The sequence below is a fragment of the Primulina huaijiensis genome, chromosome 15 (assembly GCF_012295235.1).
Source record: "Primulina huaijiensis isolate GDHJ02 chromosome 15, ASM1229523v2, whole genome shotgun sequence".
Lineage (NCBI taxonomy): Eukaryota > Viridiplantae > Streptophyta > Magnoliopsida > Lamiales > Gesneriaceae > Primulina > Primulina huaijiensis.
In genome coordinates this window covers 17,552-34,806 of record NC_133320.1, presented here as the reverse complement: position 1 = coordinate 34,806, position 17,255 = coordinate 17,552, and positions in this window count along the sequence as shown.

Here is a 17,255-nt window from a genome sequence, read left to right as displayed (position 1 = left end):
ATGGGTACGGGTATTGTATTGAGTATGATATGGATATGGCGATACGACAAATTTTTAAAATATAAGACAGTATACGGCTAAGATACAACAATTATTAAAGTATATATAAATATTATATATATATATATTTATAAATTTAGTATTAAAAATTAAAAATTTTAGAGATATATATTTTTATATAAATATATAAAATGTAAGATGAGCTACGTAAGAAGAAAAAGTAAAAAAATCATTTTTTTTTCCGAAACGTATCCAAAAATGTATCCTCGCCAAGTTCATGGCGTATTCTAGCCGTGTCCAAAACGTATCCGACTGGTCAAACCTACATAAAATCAACGACACATAATTTTCCGTATTTGACAAGTGGCGTGTCGTATTCGTGTCCGATACTTCAGAAAAATCTTTTTTAAGAGTTTTCGTGCTACATAGCTCAACGATAACTAACTCCAAGATCAATACTCTTTGGCAACATATCTTGTTCAAAACAGGTTAGTGCGTAATTGCTTAAATTAATGAATATGCTTGATGAAAATATGTTTAATATGGAATCGATACATGAATAAATAACTGACACTGATAGAAAAAAAATAAAAGAATATGAGATAAAAGAAACTAAACTAATAGAAATTAAAAATTTCTTCTAATTATCAATTAGGAATTAGGATATGGAGAAATTATATTAAAGCAAGGCAAGGGAGAGAACTTGTCTTTATTTTTTATTAGAAAATTGTTGAAATGGATAAGTGCTAAAATGAGGGAAAAATACATACATAAGGGATGGTTTTTTGGCCAAAGACATAAAAGTTGTGCGTATTTTTAGAATTTTATATTTAACACACCAAGAAGACTTTGACGGCCACTGGTGCACTTATATTATATGAATAATAGATTTATTCTTGGAACTGTGCTTACTTGGTTTATGACCTTAACATCTTTTTTGCTAGAAGTCCACTTATTCTTTTACTGATACGAAACTTGATTAAAATTTTCCCCCATAATTAATGGTGCCCATTCCTTTCCTTAGTTCAAGTAGCAGTTCTATATGGTCATCTTTGATCATAGGTACTCTTCTGGTGATACATTCTTGAATTGCCAAGCTTTTTTAAAATGTAAAATTGCTTGCGATTTTTCTTTTTCGTTCAGTTTATGATATTTATGCTTCTTTTATTCTCTAACGAAGGAAAATTAAAGGTCTGTTGGAAAAATTTTCTTCATGTATTTGTTCCTTCTATTCAATGCAGATTCCTTTGATACAATACTGTCAACAACTTGCATCAATCTGTCAAGTCATGATACTTGCTTCACTCAAGCTACCGATTCACTGTTTTTCATGCATGAGGGGCTTCAAGCCTTCAACAAACTCATGCTCCAATTTATGATGTACCCTCTGCCGTTGAGGTTCTTCTCAGTGGAACCTATCAGCGTTTACCAAAATTTGTAGAGGATATGGGTACTCAGTGCACATTGAACGATGATCAGCAAGCTCCAGCACTGAAGAAACTCGATATGCTTGTCAGGTCTAAGTTGTTAGGGATTTCAGTTCCTAAAGAAATCACCAAAGTCAAGGTCTCTGACGGTGTGGCCTTGCTTTGTGTTGATGGTGAATTTAAAGTCCTTGTAACACTTGGTTATCGGGGGCACTTGTCAATGTGGAGGATTTTACATTTGGAGCTTCTTGTTGGCGAGAGAAGTGGGGTTGTGAGCTGGAAGAATCATTACAGCACGCCCTTGGAGCTGATTTGGAATGCTGAATGGCTGCAACAGAAAATCCATTCTCAACATTATATTCAATTGTATGGTTGGAATTAATTACACCCGAAGGACCATTATTGTTGGGAGTGATAAATTCCTGCCATCACAGGAACAAAATAAGCTGATGTTTAAACTGTTGAAGGAGGGAATAAGCATTCCAATAGGTACGGCAATTCCATTCCAATATTGTACCAATCGTGAGGAATGGAATAAGGTCGGGAATGTTCATTACATCTCCAACCCATTCCCTTTTACCAATCATAATCTGAATGTTCAGTTGAGTGGGGAATTATTACCTGAAATTCTGTAATATTATTAATTATTTTATTTAAAAGTTCTTTGATCTTTTTCTATCTTTTCGGAGGGTCAACAAAGAACGGAACAGGGTCTGATTGGTAGGGCAGTAAGGGTGATATTAGGGTAAGTAGAAGTATCTAAACCTCATGTTATTAAATCCTTTTGAGTGCTTAAACCGTTTCTCGTGTCATATTGTGTTGTTGGGCTATTAGATATTGATGGGTTGATCTTGCACAACAAACATTAGCATTTTGTGTAAAGTTTTTCGAACTTGTCATGCCATGTTTTTTCACAACCAAACAATTTAGTTTCATGCCATGTTTTTTTGACAACTAAGCAATTTATTTTCTATTTTCTGTTCTTATTTGGCAACACCTTTAAAATATTTTCTGTATAGTGTTATAAGGTCAGTGTCAAGTGATAGGTCAACATTTATTATGTATTTTGAAAATATTGATTTGTGTGTAATGAACAATAGCCAGTTTATTTATTAGCATCTATTAAATCTCACGTCACGTGAGTTTCCACTCTTGTATTTTTCTTTCGTTTGTGCTCACATGTCGAACTCTGACATAAAATGTTCATCTACGGTGACGTTCCTGTTTTGTTGTTTGCTTTGTTATCGATGTTGTCCATTTGACATAGCTTTATTGTTATGAATACTGGAACATTATTTTACCTTTTTTGACAGCAAAATAAAGCATCTGATGTGCAAATGCATGATGGTCCAGAAGTTCTTCGCGTACGTGCTTGTGGTTCTTCATATTTCACCCTTGGAATAAACTTAAGGTTTTTTATTTCTGCCCTTGAAGTTATGTCCTTATATGTGTATTTTTTTCTCTTTTAGAACTTGGTTAATTAAAGAACATCTTTGCCTTGTGATATTTTCTCCTTAGAATTTTAGATGTTAATTTTTTATGGACTTTAATATTATGTTTTCCTATTGGGTGCATTTTTTCCATAGTTAATTATAATTTACTAAGATGGAGATTTTCTTGTCGTGTTTGGCTTGATTTGGAATTTAATATCAAGCTTGGTTGGTTGTTTTAGAGCTAAATGTCAAGCTCTTTCGAGTTAGTGCTCGAATTATGGCTTGATTTTGCTGGCTCCTTAAATTATTATTATTTTTAAATAAGAAACAATATTATATTAATAAAAGATTTTAATTACAAAAGCGGACCCAAAGGTCCACACATGATAAGGTGAAAACAGAAATCATATTAACATAATATTAGACTCCGATCTTTATATAAATCTGTAACCGAAAAAAGTTTAAACTCCACATTCTTCAAAATCCAGCATGGAACCCTAAGTTTTATCTAATCTTCAAGTACAATCTTCAAGCGAATCTTCTTGATTGTCAAACTCCGGAGTCCATTTGGAAAAACGGATTCCAAGTGGGCCCACAAACATGACACTCTTGGACCAGAGGATAGAGTAGTCAGATTCACATGATAGAATTATGACCAGAAAACCTTTGGGTAGGAATTTTAGGCTATAGGATCTAGTAAAACCAGCTTTAGAGAAAGCAACAGCTATTAAATTGTTAGGAACGATGGATCGGTTCCCCGAAATCTTCCCAACCAAAGCATACTTAAAAGGTTCGACCAGAGTAGAAATCATCTTGTCAGGAAATCGGATGCCTAATTTCCCATCGACCATGGATGGCTCCGGAATATCCTCCATTGAATTACGGATATCATCGAAACTTTTTATAATCGAACGAGGTGAGGGAGGGGCTAAAACATCTCGAAGAGACACGGCAGGAAGGGCGGTTGACGTACCTGGGAGAGAAGCTGCCGAGTTCGAAGAAGAGTTGACCCGCAAGGGTTGACTCGGGCGAGTTGCTGAGTTGACTCGGAAGGAGGGCAGCGGCGAACCTTCGAGGGCCGGCGAGGAGGAGGAGGGCCTGGAACCGGGCTGGAAAACAGCGGACTCGGTCAACAGGGCTTTGCCGTGGTGGCGACTCGGTGGTGGACTCGGTGAAAGCAAGGGAAATTGGGCGTTTTTTTATCGAGACCGGAGATCCTGAAATTGATGGAATAATTGGATTGCCCATGACTGGTACACCATTTGGTGAAAGTGAATTGAAAATCGGAGAGCAAATGGACGGGCAATTTGATGTGGGAGTGATCGGCGTTAGGGTTTGTGGCACAAAATTCGTAGATCCGGAATTCCGGCCGCCGGTGAACACAAACGGTGGAATTGGTTGAGGGCTAATGATCGTCTGGTTGGTACGATACCAGATCGGGGTTGGGCTCCCGGAATCGAGGTCGGAGACGGTCGGAATTGACCCAAACGTGGCCGGAAATCGCGGGGGTAGGGGCGGCGTGACTTTGGCGGTGCAATCGGAGGGGTAAATGAACTCCGTTTGGCTTGAAATTTTGACAGTAGGCTCGTCTCGAGGAGACGAATCCAACGGTGTATCATTTGGGGGCAAAGGGTTCGGATTTAATGGGGGCAAAGGATTAGCCAGAAAATTCGGGTTTTTGAACTGCGATTTGGGCGAGCAATTGATGTCCGATGGAGCTGATTTTTTAGTATGATGTTCGCCATGGGGTGGCGAATCATCGGCGCCGGTGAACCGACGGCGGCGGCGGCGGCGACGGGGACGGCGACGTCAGTAGAGATGACATGTTAGAGCAAAAAGTTAGAAAATTTAGGGCTTTCTTGCAGAGAGAACATTTTTTAGGGTTTAGGGTTTAAGGTTTAGTTTTTTTTTTTTTAAAATAAAAAACACCGTCGGAAGCGGGGGGTTAGGCAGATCCCTACCTGTATATAACGTAAAATCAACGATACAAGATAACACCTTAAGAGAAGAGGATAAAACCAAACCTCTCTAAAGGCTAGTCATACAAAACATAAAAACATAGACCTAGGGTGGCAAATACACGAGCCAAAAGCTAATCCCTAAGTGAAATGCATAATACAAAACAACAACTAAGCACATCGCTAGAGACATAAAAAGATATCGAAACCTATGTAAACAATAATGATCCAGCTCAGAAGTAGGTACAAAAGACCACCGATGGTACCCATCTCTGAGCTGTCTGTCAATGTAAGTCCAATCTGAAAAGAACCACATAATCCGAGATCGATCAACAGATAATCTCCAGGGTTTAGGGTTTAGGGTTTAGGGTTTTTTTTTTTAAAAGAAAAACACCGCAGGAAGCGGGGGGTTAGGCAGACCCCTACCCGTATATAGCCACAAAATAACCAGTAACATAATACAAAAGAAAACCAAAAAGAGGAGGTGGATAAAACCAAAACCTCCTCTAAAAGGCTAAAGCGGTATAAACAGAAAAAACACAGCAGTCTAGGGAAGTAAATACAAAAGCAAAACTAACCCTAGAGTACGACTAATGAGCAACAAACTAAACAAATACAAGCAGCGCTGATAACCACATGCTGAGGAAGACAAAATGATAACTGCAAGATGAAAGCATAAACCATGCATAAACTCTCATCCCATAGCTATCATCCTGGAGAGTCCAATAATGTGGATGACCGAGTAAAATATAGATCGCAATCCCGTAAGAACAAAAGATATCCAACATCTGAATCAAAAGAGCAGAGAGATCGATCCCATGAAGTAGGGTTCCGATATGGCGGCCAAGGAGAACCAGTAGTAAACGCCCGCCAAGAACCATGAATGGGCCAAATGAAAACACCAACAGAAATAGTGCAGAAACCCATCCGGAACAAACAAAAGGAACACATCAGGTGCAAGTGTCTGAACCCACTTGCACAGACCATATGGAAGTGAAAAACAACCTCCAAGTACACTAACATGCAATATANCTAAGAGGATCTGTTTCTGAGGTATGGAAGCCCAGAACGATCAGATCTAGCAAGGATGGAGATGTCTGGAGGTAGGGAAGGACCTAACTCTAAGGTATACTGCCTAAAAGTATGGGCCCTCTCCGCCAAGGCATCCGCCACTGAATTCCCTTTCCGGTAAATATGTGATAAATGAACAGATCGCCCTCTCATCAACAAAAGAATCCGAGTAACAAAATGTTCAAGATCCCAGCAGCACCGACGAGAACGAAGTAAAAGAATGAAAATCCAAGAGTCAGTCTCAATCCAAATAGGGAATAGATAAAGATCGGAAGAAATGAGAAGACCCCTCCAAATAGCCCATAACTCTGCCCGGACATTGGTCCCAACTCCAATGAACTCGCTAAAAGAAACCACCACATGCTCAGAGGAGTCACGCACAACACCACCAACAGTAGAGGCCCCAGGACTACCTCTCGAACTCCCATCTACGTTCAATTTAAAACACCCGAACGGAGGCCGCAACCAACGAACAATCGCCATTCGATGAACCTTACGCGATTGAACAAAAATCCCCATCGTTCTCGCAGCCTGCAAAACACCCCGCCAGTGCATGGGCTTAACAGTAAATGCAGCGTGAGCGAGACGTAAATAAGACAAAATCTGAGACTTAACAGTCTCCCCAGAAATGTGCAAATGACGGTGTTTCGCATCATTCCTAGCTGTCCAGTGAAACCATAACACGATGAAAGGCAAAAACTCCTTCACGTGGCTCTTAGTAGTCCACCCCGGATGCCTCTTCCAAGCACTGAGGAAAAGTCTGAGATCACTTGTAAGGGGAATACGGACATGAAAAACAGCCCCAAAGTAATGCCATACAGACCTGGCAAGAGGGCTATCAATGAAAATGTGCGTGAATGTCTCATGCATCTCACAACACTGACATTTAGACGCCAGCTCGAAACCACGACGCTGGAGCACCTCGTCAACTGGAAGCCATTGATGCCAAAACCTCCAGAGGAAGAAAGACATAGTAGGCCTCAGCCAACTGCCCCAGCAAGGAGTGAAGATATCAGAAACTTGGTCTCTCAAGCGGACAAGCTCCCAGGCGGATTTCAACGAAAAAACACCGTCAGAACTATGCACCCAAATAGCCGAATCGTGCTCCCCCGATGCAATAGGGATCAGAGTAATAGTCTCAGCAACAGAGGGGGGAACAACTGAGCAGAGGAGGTCAAAATCCCAAGCCCCTCCTGAAAGAAAGTGAGAAACATGTACACGTCGATCCCCCCTAACCAGAACCTGACTAGACAAGGGAACATCCCCACACCAGATGTCATCCCAAAAATTAACATCTCCCAACCCAATTCTCCATCGAATGCCAGATTCAGCACGTGCCCTAATCTTAAGCAAACGACGCCAAGTGGGAGAAATGCACCCAGCAGATGAAACATAAGATGGATGCACCAACTGGCAGTATTTTCTCTGCATGAATTTGGCCCACAGGGAGGAACCTTGACGAAAACGAAACCATAATTTAATGGAGAAGCTTTCCACAATATCTTTGAGCCTGCGAAATCCAAGACCCCCTTCAGAGACAGGAAGACATGCACGAGACCACCTCGCCCAATGCCATTTCTTATCCAAGGATCTGGATCCCCACAGGAAACCATTGAAAACATTCTCAAGCCTCTCCATAACTGCCAGAGGTGGCTGGACGACCTGGAACATGTAAATGGGAACCGAAAGGAGGACACTCCTAAGAAGGGTCATACGGCTCCCCGGGGAAAGAGTTTTAAGCTCCCAACCCTCCAACTTCTTACTCACCATCTGCACAAGGGGATCAAAAAGAGAGCAAACTCGATTCCCACGAAACAAAGGAACTCCGAGGTATTTGATAGGAAAATAACCCTCCCCAAACCCAGTGATACGAAGGAGACGGGAACGTGTACGACCAGAACACCTCGGAGGCAAAATAATGACACTCTTAACTGCATTCACCAACTGCCCCGAGCAGTTTTCATAGTGATGCAAAAAATCCATGAGACTGTTCATCTCACGAGTCCCACCATTGGCAAAAATAATGATATCATCAGCATAGGCCAGGTGGGAAAGAAGGAGATCACAACCAGATCGGTACCGAATCGCAGGATACTGGCGATAAAGACGATCAAGACCACGCGAAAGGTACTCAGCTCCCAGAATGAAAAGAAGTGGGGACAAAGGGTCGCCCTGCCGGAGACCCCTAGTGGATCCGAAGAATCCATTGAGTGAACCATTGATATTAACTGAAAAATTGCAATGGGAAATGCAGGCAGATATCATCGACACTACCTGCTCTGAAAAGCCGTAATGCCTCAAAACATCCAACAGAAAAGACCATTGGACCCTATCATAAGCTTTAGCCATATCCAATTTCAAAATAACATTACCACCACGGGTGGGGAGAGAAAGACTATGAGTGAACTCTTGAGCAAGGAGGATATTATCCGAAATCACCCGCCCTGGAACAAAGCCACTCTGATTCCACGAAACAAGCCTCTCCGCCACCTCCTTCAGTCGAGAGTATAAAAGTTTGGAAATGATCTTATTAGTCACATTACATAAGCTGATAGGACGGAAGCCCGACCAAGCCTGAGCACCCATGATTTTGGGAATCAATGTGATCGTGGTGGCAGTAAACCCCTGTGGCATGGGAGTACCCCGAAAAAAATCCAGGACCGCATCCAAAACATCCTGATGGACAATCTCCCAGCAATGCTGAAAGAAGGCCGAAGAGAAACCATCAGGCCCCTCCACACTATCACGATGTATGGAGAAAACAGTGGCCCGCACCTCCTCCAAAGAAGGAGGGGCAGCAATAATTGCGTTCTCCAAATCCGAGATCACCAAGGGAAAATCAGAAAAATCGGGGCAAGAAAGCACAAAAGGATCCCCATTAAGCATGTTTTGAAAAAAGGCGGCCCCAGACTGCTGAATAAGCTCAGGGGAAGTAAGGCAAGAGCCATTATCCCAAATACGGGAAATTTTATTAGCCACCCTTTTTTTCTTGACCATATTGTGAAAGAGTTTGGTGTTTCTCTCACCATCCTCTAACCACCTACAAGCAGCTTTTTGCCGCCAAAAATCCGCCTCCATGGCGGTAACCCGAGCAAGATCCGCATTGCAATTGGACAAACTAGTCCAATGCAAATCTGAAGGGTCAGCCTCGCAAACTGCCTCAGCAATCCGGACAGCCTGCTCTGCCTCAGCAAGTTTTGCAAAAAGATCACCAAAAACACTCTTATTCCACCACTTCAGATGGCTCTTGAGGCGCTTCAATTTCACAAAAAGACGGTGCATGCCGTTCAAATGACACGGCAAATTCCAATTAAGCCGCACCGTCTGCAAAAAACCATGGTGCCTGAGCCACATGCTCTGAAAGCGAAAAGAAATCGGCCCACTAGCAAAGACCGGGACTGACACAAAAAGAGGACAATGGTCAGAGACAGTACGAATGAGGTGCTCCACACGAATAGAATGAAAATGGTCAACCCAATCAACAGACACAAAAACACGATCAAGACGCTTCCAAATGGTCTTGTTCGTCCACGTGAACGAAGACCCCTCAAAACCAGCATCCACTAATCCAGAATCCAAAATAAAATGATTAAATTCTTCCATTGGAAGCAACCGCCCACCAGAAGAACCCAAACACTCCGACGAATTTCTAACTACATTAAAATTGCCACCAACAAGCCAAGGACCCGGATCAGGCTTAACCTGAAGCAAAGAAGTCCAAAGCTGTCTGTGCTCAATGTAGTCACACTTAGCATAAACAAAAGAACAAAAGACAGTGGTCGGCAAAAAAGGAGCAGAAACCCGGAAGTGAAGGAATTGAGTGTGATCAAGGAGACACTCAGCCATCACATCCTCAGCAAAGAAAACCCAGATATGACCCGATGAGTTCGATATGACTCGAGAAAAGCCAAAACGACGAGTCATAAAACGAATATCGAGATCAATCATGGGTTCCAAAATAGCCAAGATCTTGACTCTATTTTCTTTCACATGGGCATGTAGCCTTTGTTGAGACTCCGAGTTCCGGAGTCCCCTGACATTCCATATGAGAAAATTCATGGAGAATGGGCACGAGAACCGCCCGGTCGCTTTTTTCGCGACTTATGAAAAGCATTCTCCTTCCTTTTCTTAATATCCCCCATATCATCATCCAGAATACGATGTTCAGACCGACAACCATCACCCGACTCAGAATGCCGATCAAATTCTTGATCAGTATCTCCAGCAGATTCCAGTCGGAAGACGAACTCACTGACAGAAGGACCCTGCCTAGCAACCAACTCCTCAACCGTAGAGGAAGCATCATCAAGAGACAAAGGAACAGAGGGGATGGAATGACTACTGTGATTCAAAGTGCAAGGCCCTAGAGAACCAAACACAGGCAACCCACAAGTAGACGGGACCCCAATACCATCCACACAATCATCCAACTGTAACCCTCCATCAATACCCTCATCACTGAGGATCACACCCTCAACAAGAACAGACTCCAACTGATCCTTTCCAAAAGACCCAACACCAGCATCCTCCATATTACCACATGGAGGATCCGTATCAACACAATCTAATCCAACAGGATCAGGCTCCGCATCCTGCCCATGCGAGAGCACCTCAAAAGGATTCGAATCAAGAGGATTCTTTCGTGGAAGAACCTGCCGAACTGGCCTCTTTCTCCTCGACGTCTGGGACTCGTGCCAGTTTTCTGAAGCTGAGGCTGGGTCCCCATATTAAAACCAGGGGTAACACCCCCTGGAGGGGCAGGCTCTGTGGATGTGGGAGACTGACCAGAAGCACGGTCCGCAGGCTTAGGACGAACGGGTTTGGGATTTTTTCCATGCGAATAACAAACACTGGTCGAATGACCCAGCATTTTGCAATCCATGCAGTATCCGGGGATTCGCTCATAAATGACTTCAATTTCTTGAGCATGATCACCCCAACCCACCCAAATTTCTTTGACTGGCGGTTCCAATACATTGATTTCAACACAGACTCGAGAAAAAGCACCTCAAGAAGTGTCTGCAGTATGATCATCCATCTTCACCGGTTTCCCCACAATTTTGGCCAAAGCAAAGAGACTTGGTTTAGAAAACAAATGAAGGGGAAGCCCCGGGAAGCGAATCCAAACAGGGGCAATGGGTGATTCCTCCTGAAGATTAAACTCTGGCGTCCACTTAGAGAAACGGACCGACAGAGGTCCCACCTGCATAACCCCCTTAGCCCAAAAGAACGCATAGTCTTCTTCACAAGCAAGTGTAAGAACAAGGAATCCCCGAGGCAAGAACTTTAAATCAAAAGATCTAACTAGTCCCAGTTTAGCAAAGGCCGCAGAAATGCCAGAATTTGGAACTAGAGATCGATTCCCTGAAATTTTTCCAACCAAAGCAAATTTGAAAGGTTCTGCCAGGGAAGAAATGACCTCTTCCGGGAATAGGATACCCGGTTTTCCATTCCGAAGAGTTGGCACAGGCATGTCATTCATGGAATTGTGCAACTCATTAAAGCTTTTCTTGGCCGTCCGAGGCGACGGTGGAGTCAGAATATCACGAAATGACACAGTAAGCGGAATTGGAGCATGCGTAGCTGGTTTGACCGTAGCATCACAAGGGTTGACTGCCGAGTCAACTCGCTCCACGCGTTTGTTTGACCCCACCGAGTTGACTCGCGAGTTACCTGCCGGAGCACCACCCTGGAACGGCGACGGTGAGGTGAGTCCAGAACCGGGACCAATTGGGCTAGAACCGAGCAATGGAGGGTCCGATTGAACCAAGGAAGATGGAGAAAATCGATTTTGCCCTAGAATTTGGGGATTCCCCACCGGTGGCCGGAAACCTGAAATTGATGGGGGTAAAACACGACCCATGACTGGACGATCACAATGGCCAGAGGAATTGAAGAAACTCGGTGGTATGACGCCAGAAATCGGAGATGAATGGGACGAAACAGCGTCGGCCGGTGCAGAAATCTCAGATCTGAAATTGCCGTCGATTACGAACGGCGTTTTGGATGAAACCAGAGTCATTGAACTCGTTTTGGAATGTAGATTACAGATCGAGCCTTGGATTGAAATTATATTGGATGAATCGGCCGGAATCGAGGAAATAAATTCCGGCGAGTGAAAACAGTGAAGGCGGCACTTTGAACACCGATTGCGGCGGTTCTACGGAGTTGTTGAAGGTGAGGCTGGTACCAATATCATCGTCTGGTCGAGGCGCATCTACAGGTATGTGTCCGACGCCGGGAGGAGCAGCAGACGGCGACGGCGCAAGGATGGACGGAAATGGCACGATTTCAACCGGGAAATTGGAGGTGTTACCGGACTCCGATGGGGCTGGGCTTTGAGTATGTTGGTCGGCAGAGGATGGCGGTTCTGATAGGGGTGGTGGCCGGCCGGGATCCGGCGGCGGTGACATGGCGGCAGTGAGGGGTGAATAGTGACAAGGTAGTGTGTTTTTTCTCATGCTTTCAGTGTGTGTTTTTTCAGAGAAAAATTTTTGGGAACAAATGGTTTTTTTTTTTTTTTTTGGTTTAGGGTTTAGGGTTTAGGGTTTTTTAGGGTTTAGGGTTTTGGGTTTCGGGTTTTGGGTTTGGGGTTTTGGGTTCGGGGTTTGGGTTTAGGGGTTTGGGTTTAGGGGTTAGGGTTTAGGGTTTAGGGTTTTGGGTTAGGGGTTTTGGGTTTAGGGTTTAGGGTTTTTTTTTTTTTAAAAAACACCGTCGGAAGCGGGGGGGTTAGGCAGACCCCTACCTGTATATAACATAAAAACAACGATACAAGATAACACCTTCAGAGAGGTGGATAAAACCAAACCTCGCTAAAGGCTAGTCATACAAAACATAAAAATATAAAAACATAGACCTAGGGTGGAAAATACAGGAGCCAAGAACTAATCCCTAAGTGAAATGCATAATACAAAATAACAACAAAGCACATCGATAGAGACATATAAACATATTGAAACCTATGTAACCAATAATGATCCAACTCAAAAGTAGGTGCAAAAGACCACCGATAGTACCCATCTCTGATGTGTCTGTCAATATAAGGCCAATCTGGGTGGAGCCTCGGGCCAGAGAAACCAAAGAGATATATCATCCAGAGCCACCACAACATTCGACAAGTCTAATAGAAAAGTAGGCGGGTAAGGAGAAGCCTGCAGATAACACCCGCCAGAGAACAGGAGTGGACCTAATAAAAGCACCAACCAAGAAGATACGCGAGTCCACCCAAATCCAACAAAAGAAAACATAAAGAGTGCAAGTGTCTGGACCCACTTGCATCCACCTGCCAAAAAGGGAGAAGAACAAACCCCCACAAAGCAGAACATGTAGGGTGCAAGTGTCTGGGCCCACTTGCACCGAGCAAATGAGTAATAAAAGACAACCTCCAAGAACAAAAACCTGCAAGAAAATACATACATAGATATATAGGAAGAAAAAGATCCAAAAAGAAGGAGGGTCCCAAATGGCTAAGAATATCTGTATCTGAGGTATGGTAGCCCTGAACGATCGGATCGGGCAAGGATGGAGATATGTCTGGGTAATGAAGGTCCTAACACTAAGGTATNGCCCCTCAAAAGGATCAAAATCTGAGACACAATAGAATCCAAATCCCAACAGCACCTACGAGAACGGAGGATCTGAATAGAGAGCTGGGAGTCAACCTCAATCCAAAGAGGAAAAAGAGAAAAATCGGAACAAAGGAGAAGACCCCTCCAAACCGCACAGAGTTCTGCCCGTATAGAAGATCCCGATCCAATGAACTCACTGAATGATAGCAAGACCCGCCCAGAATCGTCACGAACGACACCACCACCCGTAGAATCGCCAGGATTACCTCTCGAGCTCCCATCCACATTTAACTTAAAACAACCCGACGGCGGTCGAAGCCAACGAACAATCGTCATCCGATGATATCTGTGCAAACCAACCGAAATCCCCATCGACTTCGCCACGTCGAAAAAGCCCACCCAATGTTTGGGCTTGACAGTACGCGCAGAATGGGCAAGACGCAGATAAGACAGGATCTGAAACTTCACCGTCTCCCCAGAGATGGAGAGCTGGCGGTGTTTCGCATCATTCCGAGCAGTCCAAAGAAACCACAAAACAATAAAAGGGAGAAACTCCCTCATATGTCCCCCTGGAGCCCAGACAATATCCCTCTTCCACGCGCTAAGGAATAACCTGAAGTCCTCAGTGTCAGGGATACGAACCCTAAAGACAGCAGCAAAAAAATGCCAAACAGAGCGAGCCACCGGGCTGCGAATAAACAAATGAGTGAGTCTCTGGCATATCACAGCAATGACAACGAGAAGCTAACGCAAAGCCACGGCGCTGAAGGACCTCATCAATTGGGAGCCACTGATGCCAAAATCTCCAAAGAAAGAATGACATCGTAGGCCGCAACCAACTACCCCAACAGGGCCGAAGAATATCAGAAGTCTGGGCACGCAAACGGATCAATTCCCAAGCGGACTTGACAGAAAAAGCGCCATCGGAGCTATGAATCCAACGAGCCAAATCCGGCTCTCCCGAAAGAATCGGGACCAACACAATCTGCTCCGCAATAAAAGGAGCCACTACAGAACAAAGACGATCAAAATCCCAGGTTCCCTCAGAAATGAAATGAGAAACCCGGACCCCACGGTCACCACGGACCGCAGTGTGACTGGACAAAGGGATATCCCTAAACCAACAATCGTCCCAAAATGAAACTGCACCAAGGCCCACACGCCAGCGAATACCACTCTCCGCACGAGGCCTGATCTGGAGCAAACGCCGCCAAGTGGGAGAGATAAAACCATGGGACGAAACACAAGCTGGGTGCACCAAGAAACAATATTTCCTCAGTAAAAATTTGGCCCATAGGGAATTACCCTGCCTGAACCTAAACCACAATTTTATGGAGAAACTGTCCACAAGATCTTTCAATCTGAGGAAGCCAAGACCACCCTCTTCCACAGGGAGGCAAGCCCGAGACCAACGAGCCCAATGCCATTTCTTCTCCAAGGGCCTAGATCCCCAAAGAAAGGCATTAAAGACTCTCTCAAGTTTCTCCATGACAGCCAACGGAGGCTGAACAACCTGAAACAAATAGATGGGCATCGAGAGGAGCACGCTACGAATGAGGGTCATGCGGCTCCCCGGAGAAAGAGTACGAATCTCCCAACCTTCCAGCCTCCTCCTAACAGACTGTAAGAGGGGCTCAAAAAGAGAACACGTCCTATTACCCCGAAATAAGGGAACTCCGAGGTATTTGATCGGCAGATGACCCTCCGCAAATCCAGTGATACGCAAAAGTCTAGAGCGAAGGCGCTCAGAGCATCTCGGAGGTAAAATCAGAGAACTCTTGACAGCATTCACCAGCTGTCCCGAACAGTTCTCATAGTGATGCAGGAAATCTAAGAGACGCTGCATCCCACGAGACCCACCATTAGCAAAAATAATGATATCATCAGCATATGCCAGGTGGGAAATCAAAAGACCACAACTAGAACGGTACCTAATAGCAGGATGACGCAAGTAGAGTCTATCAAGGCCACGAGAAAGATACTCTGCCCCTAATATGAAGAGAAGGGGGGACAATGGATCTCCCTGCCTGAGGCCCCTGGTAGAACCAAAGAACCCCGAAAGAGAGCCATTGATATTAACGGAGAAATGACAATGAGAAATACAGGCCGAGACCAACGACACAACCTGGTCAGAGAAACCAAAATGGCGCAAAACAGCAAAGAGGAAAGGCCATTGGACCTGATCATAGGCCTTAGCCATATCCAGCTTCAAAATAACATTACCACCATAAGTGGGAAGAGTGAGACTATGAATGAGCTCCTGAGCAAGGAGAATGTTATCAGAAATCATCCGTCCCGGAACAAAACCACTCTGATTCAAAGAAATAAGTCTCTCCGCCACATCCCGCAAACGAGAGTACAACAACTTAGAAATGATTTTGTTCGTGACATTACACAGGCTAATCGGACGGAAATCCGACCAAGCCTGAGCACCCTCGAATTTTGGGATCAAAGTAATCGTGGTGGCTGTAAAGCTCTGAGGCATGGGAGAGCCTCGGAAAAAATCCAAAACCGCATCCAACACATCCTGATGAACGATCTCCCAGCAATGCTGGAAAAACGTCGAAGAGAAGCCATCAGGGCCTGCCACACTGTCAGGAGAAATGGAGAAAACAGTCGCACGCGCCTCCTCAAGGGATGGGGTAGCAGTAAACCCATAGTTCTCCTCATCAGAAATCACCGAAGGAAACCCCGAAAAATCAGGACAATCAAGCACAAAGGGATCTCCAGCGAGTAAGTGCTGGAAAAACGAGGCACCCGACTGCTGAATCATCTCAGGACACGTCAGGCAAACACCATCATCCCATATGCGAAAAATCTTATTAGCCACACGCTTCTTCTTAACCATATTATGAAAGAGTTTGGTGTTCCGCTCACCATTCTCAAGCCAATTGCATGCAGCTTTTTGTTTCCAAAAATCCGCCTCCATGGCGGTGACACGCGCCAGATCTTCATTACGATCGGACAGGGCAGTCCAATTCGAATCAGAAGGATCGGCCTCACAAGCCAACTCAGCAGAACGAACTGCACCCTCAGCCTCAGTGATTTTATCAAAGATGTTACCAAAAACATCCCGATTCCACCACTTGAGGTGATTCTTAAGACGCTTCAACTTGACAAAAAGACGCGACATGCCGATTAGATTGCAAGGCAAATTCCAATTGAGTTTAACAGTTTGCAAAAAACCATGATGCCTAAGCCACATACGCTGGAAGCGAAACGAGCTCGGCCCACGGGCAAAAACCGGAGCGGTAACCAAAAGCGGACAATGGTCAGAAACAGTACGGGGAAGATGTTCAACTCGAATGGAGCTGAAATGATCACCCCAATCAACGGAAACCATAACCCTGTCCAACCGCTTCCAAATGGTCTTATTCGTCCAAGTAAACAAAGACCCCTCAAAGCCAGCATCAATCAAACCAGAATCCATAATGAAAGTGTTACTCCTCCATGGGTAGCAACCTACCACCACGGGTGCCCAAACACTCAGACGCATCACGAACAACATTAAAATCCCCACCAACCAGCCAAGGACCCAGAACAGGCTTGACGTGAAGCAAGGAAGACCAGAGATCCCGACGCTCAATATAATCACATCTAGCATAAACAAAAGAACAAAAAACAGATGTGGGTAAAAAAAGGGCAGAAACCTTAATGTGAAGGAACTGAGCATGATCAAGCACACACTCAGCCTGCACATCAGCAGCAAAAAACACCCAAATGTGACCAGAAATATTCGAAATGACTCTGGAAAAACCAAGACGACGAGTCATGAATCTCTGATCTAATTCGATCATC